This window comes from Eucyclogobius newberryi, unplaced genomic scaffold, assembly GCF_026437365.1.
Source record: "Eucyclogobius newberryi isolate DKJ021-1_F unplaced genomic scaffold, fEucNew1.0.hap1 SCAF_85, whole genome shotgun sequence".
Classification (NCBI taxonomy): Eukaryota; Metazoa; Chordata; class Actinopteri; order Gobiiformes; family Gobiidae; genus Eucyclogobius; species Eucyclogobius newberryi.
In genome coordinates, this window is record NW_027316527.1 from 56,244 (window position 1) to 65,000 (window position 8,757).

The window sequence follows — 8,757 nt, forward strand, 5'->3', positions numbered from 1 at the left end:
GAAACTTGCTAATACGACAGCAGTTTTCAGGTTGCTATGGTAACGATAGCTGGCAGGAAGTAGAGTACTGAGCAGAGTACTGGACCGAGTACTGAGGACCTGGACTGAGTACTGAGGACCTGGACTGAGTACTGAGGACCTGGACTGAGTACTGAGGACATATTTATGCAGAGGACACATTTCTACATGGCCAGGTTCACATTTAAACCATTTCCATAGTGAGACCCAGAGTCCAGAAGGACCTGGTCCCTGTCCGTCACTGAGGAGACCGAGGTCGATGGATCAAAGACAAGACTTCAAAGATGAGCCTCCAGTGAGTCCGAGGTGAGTCCAGACCTGGTCCTGGTCTTAGTCTGAGTCTTATCCACAAGGAGGATACAGAGAGTCTAAGACCTCAGCTGGATGCCATCTTTCAGGTTTGTGCTTCATCTGCTCCTGCTTCTCTGCAGGGATGAGCTCCTCCTCATGTTCATGTGTTTCAGCGTCTGGAGCAGGACGTCCTGAGGTTTGTCCAGCAGCAGCTGGAGAGGCTCCACAGGCTCCTGGCATCAGATGACCTGGAAGGCTCCAGGAGTGAGGAGGAGGAAAGCACAGAGGTTCTGAACATCACCCTGGACTTCCTGAAGAAGATGGGCCAGGAGCATCTGGCCCATCGCTTGAGGAACAGTAAGAACTGGGTTGAAGAGGTGAGTTCACCGATGTCATATTTCTCAGGGACAAACGCTGAAGTTTATAAAGAGAAACTGAAGTCTCATCTGCAGAAGAGGTTCAGCCGTGTGTTTGAGGGCGTGGCTAAAGCAGGAGACTCCGCCTCCCTGACCCAGATCTACATGGAACTCTACATCACAGAGGGCGGGGCCTCAGAGGTCAACCAGGAACATGAGGTCAAACTCATGGAGAGCGTGTCCAGGACACCGATCGCTCCAGAGAAAACCATCACATGTGAAGACATGTTTAAAGCCCGCCCACATTCACCAGAGCCAATCAGAGCGGTGCTGACGAAGGGCGTGGCCGGCGTGGGTAAAACAGTTCTGACTCAGAAGTTCAGTCTGGACTGGGCTGAAGGCAGGGCCCACCAGGAGCTCCAGCTGCTGTTCCCGTTCACTTTCAGAGAGCTCAATGTGTTCAGAGACACACAGTTCAGCCTGGTGGAGCTGCTGCACCACTTCTTCAGTCCATCCAAAGATCTCTGCAGCTTCCAACAGCTCCAGGTGCTCTTCATCTTTGACGGTCTGGACGAGTGCAGACTTCCTCTGGACTTCAGCCGAACCCGGGTCCTGAGCGACCCCACAGAGTCCGTCTCAGTGGACCTGCTGCTGGTAAACCTCATCAGGGGGAGCCTGCTTCCCTCCGCTCGCCTCTGGATAACCACGCGCCCTGCGGCGTCCAATCAGATCCCTGCTGAGTCTGTTTCCATGGTGACAGAGGTGCGAGGGTTCACCGACCCGCAGAAGGAGGAGTATTTCAGGAAGAGGTTTGGAGTCAAGGCCACGGCCGTCATCTCCCACATCAAGAGCATCCGCAGCCTCCACATCATGTGCCACATCCAGGTCTTCTGCTGGATCCTCTCCACAGTTAAACAGAAGCTTCTGGATCAAACAGAGGGACCAGAGCTGCCCTGGACTCTCACACAGATGTACGTCCACTTCCTGGTAGTGCAGGCCAAAGTCCAGAACATCAAGTATCACCAGGGATCAGGGGCAGACCTTCCCTGGACTCCAGAGACCAAGGAGATGGTGCAGTCTCTGGGAAAACTGGGCTTTGAGCAGCTGCAGAAAGGAAACCTGATCTTCTACGAGAGTTACCTGAGCGAGTGTGGGCTGGACGCTGCAGCGGCCTCAGTGTACTCCGGAGTGTACAAACAGGTCTTTAGAGAGGAGCCAGGCCTGTACCAGGACAAGGTCTACTGCTTCATCCATCTGAGTGTGCAGGAGTTTCTGGCTGCTCTTCACGTCCATCAGACCTTCACAGAGTCTGGAGAGAACCTGCTGGAGGTCAAACCATCCTCTATCTCACAGGCTAAACCTAAACTCTTACTTATCCACTGCTCTGCTGTGGACCAGGCCATACAGAGTCCAAACGGACACCTGGACCTGTTCCTGCGCTTCCTCCATGGGCTATCTCTGTCGACCAATCAGAGCCTGCTGCCTGGTCTGCTGACTCAGACAGGAAGTGACATGACCAATCAGGAGACAGTTAAGTACATCAAACAGAAAATGAATGAGGGTTTGTCTGCAGCGAGAAGTCTGAACATGCCCCACTGTCTGAACGAGCTGAACCTCAGTCTGCTGCAGGAGATACAGAAGAACATGAGAGGAGGAAAGCTCTCCTTGTCAAGTTCTCCTGCTCAGTGGTCGACTGTGTCCTTCCTCTTACTATCCTCAGACTCAGACCTGGAGAAGTTTGACCTGCGGAACTACCAGGCCTCATACACAGCTCTCCTGGGTCTGCTGCCGGTAATCAAGGTCTCCACCAAAGCCCTGTGAGTCCAGACTGTATTTACACTCTGGTTCTAGTCTCTAATGTCCCTCTCTGTCCTCAGACTGTATTTACACTCTGGTTCTAGTCTCTAATGTCCCTCTCTGTCCTCAGACTGTATTTACACTCTGGTTCTAGTCTCTAATGTCCCTCTCTGTCCTCAGACTGTATTTACACTCTGGTTCTAGTCTCTAATGTCCCTCTCTGTCCTCAGACTGTATTTACACTCTGGTTCTAGTCTCTAATGTCCCTCTCTGTCCTCAGACTGTATTTACACTCTGGTTCTAGTCTCTAATGTCCCTCTCTGTCCTCAGACTGTATTTACACTCTGGTTCTAGTCTCTAATGTCCCTCTCTGTCCTCAGACTGTATTTACACTCTGGTTCTAGTCTTTAGTGTCCCTCTCTGTCCTCAGTCTGATTGCTTGTGGCCTGTCCCCTCGCTGCTGTGGTCCTCTGGCCTCAGTCCTCAGCTCCTCCAGTCTCACATTCCTGGATCTCAGTCACAACGACCTCCAGGACTCTGGGGTAGAGCTTCTGTGTTCTGAACTGAAGAGCGCTCCCTGCAGACTGCAGACTCTCAGGTGAGACGCTCCCATGATGCACTCTGCCCCCTTGTGTCCACAGGAGTGTAATGCTGTGTGTCTTTAGGCTGTCTGGATGTCTGGTCTCAGAAAAGGGCGGGGCTGTTCTGGCTTCAGCTTTAAGCTCCGCCCACTCCCACCTGAGAGAGTTAGACCTGAGCTATAACCATCCAGGACCCTCAGCAGCGCTCCTGACCGCTCTGCGGGACGATAAACACTGCCCCCTGCAGACTGTCAGGTGAGACTGCACTGCCCCCTGCAGTCTGTCAGGTGAAACTACACTGCACTCTGTCAGGTAACACCCAAAATCACAATAGCAGAAAAACTGCAAAACTCTGGGAGAATCACAGTGAAGGAGAGATCCTACTGCCACGGACAGACAGACTGACATGCTTCAGTTTGTAGATGTGAGAGTTTACTCCAGGTCAGAGTCTGAAACAGAGAGGAACATGTGACCAGCAGTGACCAAACACAAGAGAATCATGATAGAATAAGTAGTCTTTATCAGAGGACAGAGCTCAAGCTGCCATACTTCCCCCAGAGTTGCTCCTAGGGCAGCGGAGCTGAAACTGTAGCTTTATATTTCTGTTCCTCACTGGCCTGAGCATAAGTCACTTCAAAGAGGAACGTTTTAAGCCTGGACTTAAATGAAGAGACTGTGTCAGCCCCTTTAACATGGACAGGACTCTACCTCCTACTGTGCTTTTAGAGACTCTTGGCACCACCAGAAGTCTCTACCTCCTACAGTACTTTTAGAGACTCTTGGAACCACCAGTGAAGAGCTCTGATTGGATGAGATGGTTCTAGAGCATCTTTGAGGTGGGAGGGGCCATGTCATTTATGGCTTTGTAAATCAGGAGGAGGAGTTTAAATGTGATTCTAAACTGGACAGGAGCCAGTGAAGAGACTCCAGCACCGGCGTAATGTGCTTTCTTCTTTTAGTTCCTGTTTGTAATCTTGCTGCTGCATTTTGAACCAGTTAAAGCTTTTTATGGAGCTTTTAGGACCTGCTGTGAGCAGGAGTTACAGAGAGAATCGAGACGTTACAGATGCAGGAGACGTTTTTCAGCTTCACTTTTAGGCAGGATTCTTCTGATTTGATCTTTATTACACAGATGGAAATATGTTTTATGAGCTTTAAATGAGAGCTCCTGGTCCAATAAGACTCTGAGGTTTCTTACAGTAGAACTGGAGGCTACACTGACATTGTCCAGTGTGACTATCTGCTCAGATAAAGCGCCTCGTAGATGTTTAGGACCAGCACAATGACCTCCAACACAATGACCTCCAGCACAATGACCTCCAGCACAATGACCTCCAGCACAATGACCTCCAGCACAATGACCTTGGTTTGTTCAGGGTTAAGAAGCAGATCATTAAGTGTCCTCCAGGTTTTTATCTCCTTCACACGAGCTCTAAGTCTAGTCCCTGGTCACTGCTCCTGGTCCGTTCTAAACTGGACATGTGTGTTTCAGGCTGGATCCTGCTGGAGAGCGCTGGATGGTTTCAGGTCTGAGGAAATGTGAGTCTGGTTTCATTTCAAACACATTAAAACATTGAATCCTCGTTAGAACAATGATATTTTAGGCTCTGGCCTTCAGCCTGGGTCAATGAGGCCTTCAGCCTGGGTCAATGAGGCCTTCAGCCTGGGTCAATGAGGCCTTCAGCCTGGGTCAATGAGGCCTTCAGCCTGGGTCAATGAGGCCTTCAGCCTGGGTCAATGAGGCCTTCAGCCTGGGTCAATGTGGCCTTCAGCCTGGGTCAATGAGGCCTTCAGCCTGGGTCAATGAGGCCTTCAGCCTGAAACCTTCAACATAAAGGCGTAAAGACTTGTAATATCTAGTGACGTTACAGCTGCTCTCAGGGTAAGACATGACGTCATTACCTTTGCCCTACGAAGACGAGGTGGATGTTTGGCTTGATTTGTCTTAGAACTTAGTGCTTCTCTCTGTATTGTTCCATTTTTTAATCATTATTTTCTTACAAAACTTAAAACTATGATAAATGTTTAGCAGAAGAGCCGTCTCAAACACCGTCCTTGTGTTTCAGACTGGTGTGACTTCTCTCTGGATCCAAACTCAGCTAACGAGCTTCTGCTTCTGTCTGAGGACCATCAGACCGTGACACGTCTGGGGCAGAAGCAGGACTATGACGATCATGAGGACAGATTCACACAAAAGACTCAGGTCCTGAGGGGGACTGGCCTGAGGGGGCGCTGTTACTGGGAGCTGGACTGGAACGGGACGTGGGTTCATATCGCTGTGAGTTACAGAAGAATCCGACGCAGAGGAACGCAACGCGAGTGTCTGTTTGGATACAACGACCAGTCCTGGTGTCTGAGGATCCACAATAAAGAATACTACGTCACTCACAACAAAAACTCCACAGGACTCGCTCTGACGGAGAGGGCGTGTTCCTGGACTCTGAGGCTGGAACTCTCTCCTTCTATCAGGTCTTCTGTGATGGAGGACTGTTCCACCTCCACACCTTCTCCTCCTGCTTTAATGAGCCCCTGTGGAAAGGAGGCCACTCTGTGACTGTGGTGAAAAACAGACACTGAACCTTCATTTGGAGACGTTTCAGAGGACCAACATGATGATCTAAGGGATCATCTCAAAATGGGTTGAAGCTGAAAAGATGTAATATTTCTCGTCTTGGGGGGTTGAACCTACATTTCGTCTTTTTGTTGCTTTGAAGCTTCATTACATCGTTGTGGCACTCATTGTTTTGAAATGCTAAAAAACTCTCTCAGCAACGAGCATTAGGCCAACATTGGTGCGGGCGCGGAGCACGGGGAGTGCGCACGGGGGAGCACGACGCACCATGTTCGCCTGTGCGGGGATCACAGCGCGCAGTGGCCCGTGCGGGGATCACAGCGCGCAGTGGCCCGTGCGGGGATCACAGCGCGCAGTGGCCCGTGCGGGGATCACAGCGCGCAGTGGCCCGTGCGGGGATCACAGCGCGCAGTGGCCCGTGCGGGGATCACAGCGCGCAGAGAGAGACGGAAAAAAAGTCTTTTCAGCTTCGACCCATTTTGAGATGATCCCTGAGGTTGTGAAGCTGCAGAACGGGGAAGAGCCTCTGGATCACGGTCATGCAGAAAGCACTGAACTGGTGAAAGCTCCTGAGGGAGAGCAGAACACTGTTGAAGGCTTTCTTCAGAGCGTGATCCACAAAAGAAGAATGAAACACGACGAGGAACGGGTTCTGTGAGATGCGAAGATTCAAAGGAGACATTCAGTACGGCAAGAACGTCTCCTTCATCCAGGATGGAGCTTTTCCAGCCACTCTGTCGGTGACATGAAGGTGAAACTGTCCAGTGGAAGAACTGAAGAGCAGCCGGAGATCCAGCCACATGTGTGACTTATGTTATTGTTACTTTATGAGACGTGACGTTATTATTTATATTGGACATTTGTCGTTTTGTAGTACGTTAGTGGACAGGATGTATTATCTACAAGCATTACAACTTTTACAATCATAAAATGTATTTTTTACTTTGCCCCCTTTTGACCAGAGCCATAAACTGTGGTGTCGTCTGCAAACAAATTAACTTCAAATACCTTATGAATATCATTTATTTGAAACTAAAATAACTATTTCTCTACCAATTCAACTCCTTTAGATGAACAAATTGAACTTGTCTGATAAATCATTTCTAACCCAAGTATATATTTTTCCCCTAAAGCCATATTTTTCCAAATATTGTAGTAAGATGGATTCAAATGCTTTCTGTGAATCCAAAAATGATCCTATTGCAGTGGCGGCTCGCCCATAGGGGGCGCTGGGGCGCCGCCCCCCTGACCTGACTGACCTGTTTTTATTTCATTTTTTAAAAATAATCTCTCATTTTGAAAAAATAACCTGTGTTAATTAGATGCTATTGATGATTTTGTTTTATGTGTTTAGAACTCTCCAGAATTATATTTACACTTTCAAGTTCCACGTTTAAAACGTGAACGTTCATCATGTTTGGTGCAGGAGCCAATGGGCTCCTGTTCCATCAGCCTCATTGTGCTGTATTTAAGCCAATGGCTCCCCTGTTGCTAGGCAAAAAACAATACACATCCGCCAATCATTGTCGAGGAATTTGATGGGTTTGGGTACCAAGATGCACCACTGCAGCTGCTGTTTACAGGTGTTTTCATTCCAGCAGCGAAGTGTGTCAAATCCTCACATCTGCTTCACTTTGTAAAAGAACTGGGAACTCCACATGAGAGTGAACCACGTGGAAGATAGTGGGTCTCAGATGACTTACGGACTGGTCAATTCAAGTACTGGCTCAATTCTGCTCGGTCTGTTAAGTTCAGAAACATACTGTTGAGCGTAAAGTGGGACGGATATGCGTCCTACAAGTCCTGGTGCACCACTTCCAGTATTATCCGTTTTACTTGTTAATTTCTCTTAATTCTTAGAGAAATTAAAACCTCCCGCTCTGGGGGCTAATCTCCTGCTTTACTACGTGTTATCTCCCCCTGGGACGACAAACAGGTTGAGAAGTTTGCCTAAAATGCACCAGGATGCAGCAAATCACATCTATCAAATTCAAAATTTCAAATAGCCCCACCTAAAAAAAATCACCAGCCGCCACTGCCCTATTGTAACATGTGTGTTTAGTTTGTTCTGATCAGCTCCTTCCATGTCGTAAGAACAGATTTGACCCAGGGATTCTTCACTTCCTCCTCATGACTCAAGCGTCTGTCATCTGCAGTAAGACCTGTACAGGAACCTCAGGCACCACATGACTCTCAGTATAAGAACTGTACAGGAACCTCAGGCACCACATGACTCTCAGTATAAGAACTGTACAGGAACCTCAGGCACCACATGACTCTCAGTATAAGACCTGTACAGGAACCTCAGGCACCACATTACACTCAGTATAAGGCCTGTACAGGAACCTCAGGCACCACATTACTCTCAGTATAAGAACTGTACAGGAACCTCAGCCACCACATGACTCTCAGTATAAGACCTGTACAGGAACCTCAGGCACCACATGACTCTCAGTATAAGACCTGTACAGGAACCTCAGGCACCACATTACTCTCAGTATAAGACCTGTACAGGAACCTCAGGCACCACATGACTCTCAGTATAAGACCTGTACAGGAACCTCAGGCACCACATGACTCTCAGTATAAGACCTGTACAGGAACCTCAGGCACCACATGACTCTCAGTATAAGACCTGTACAGGAACCTCAGGCACCACATGACTCTCAGTATAAGACCTGTACAGGAACCTCAGGCACCACATGACTCTCAGTATAAGACCTGTACAGGAACCTCAGGCACCACATGACTCTCAGTATAAGACCTGTACAGGAACCTCAGGCACCACATGACTCTCAGTATAAGACCTGTACAGGAACCTCAGGCACCACATGACTCTCAGTATAAGACCTGTACAGGAACCTCAGGCACCACATGACTCTCAGTATAAGACCTGTACAGGAACCTCAGGCACCACATGACTCTCAGTATAAGACCTGTACAGGAACCTCAGGCACCACATGACTCTCAGTATAAGACCTGTACAGGAACCTCAGGCACCACATGACTCTCAGTATAAGACCTGTACAGGAACCTCAGGCACCACATGACTCTCAGTATAAGACCTGTACAGGAACCTCAGGCACCACATGACTCTCAGTATAAGACCTGTACAGGAACCTCAGGCACCACATGACTCTCA

At 48.9% G+C, this 8,757-nt stretch overlaps 1 pseudogene; it reads left to right on the top strand.

Moving 5' to 3' along the window:
• Positions 1-277: 277 nt before the first annotated feature.
• Positions 278-5,620, top strand: LOC140352434 (NLR family CARD domain-containing protein 3-like; annotated as a pseudogene).
• Positions 5,621-8,757: the final 3,137 nt, after the last annotated feature.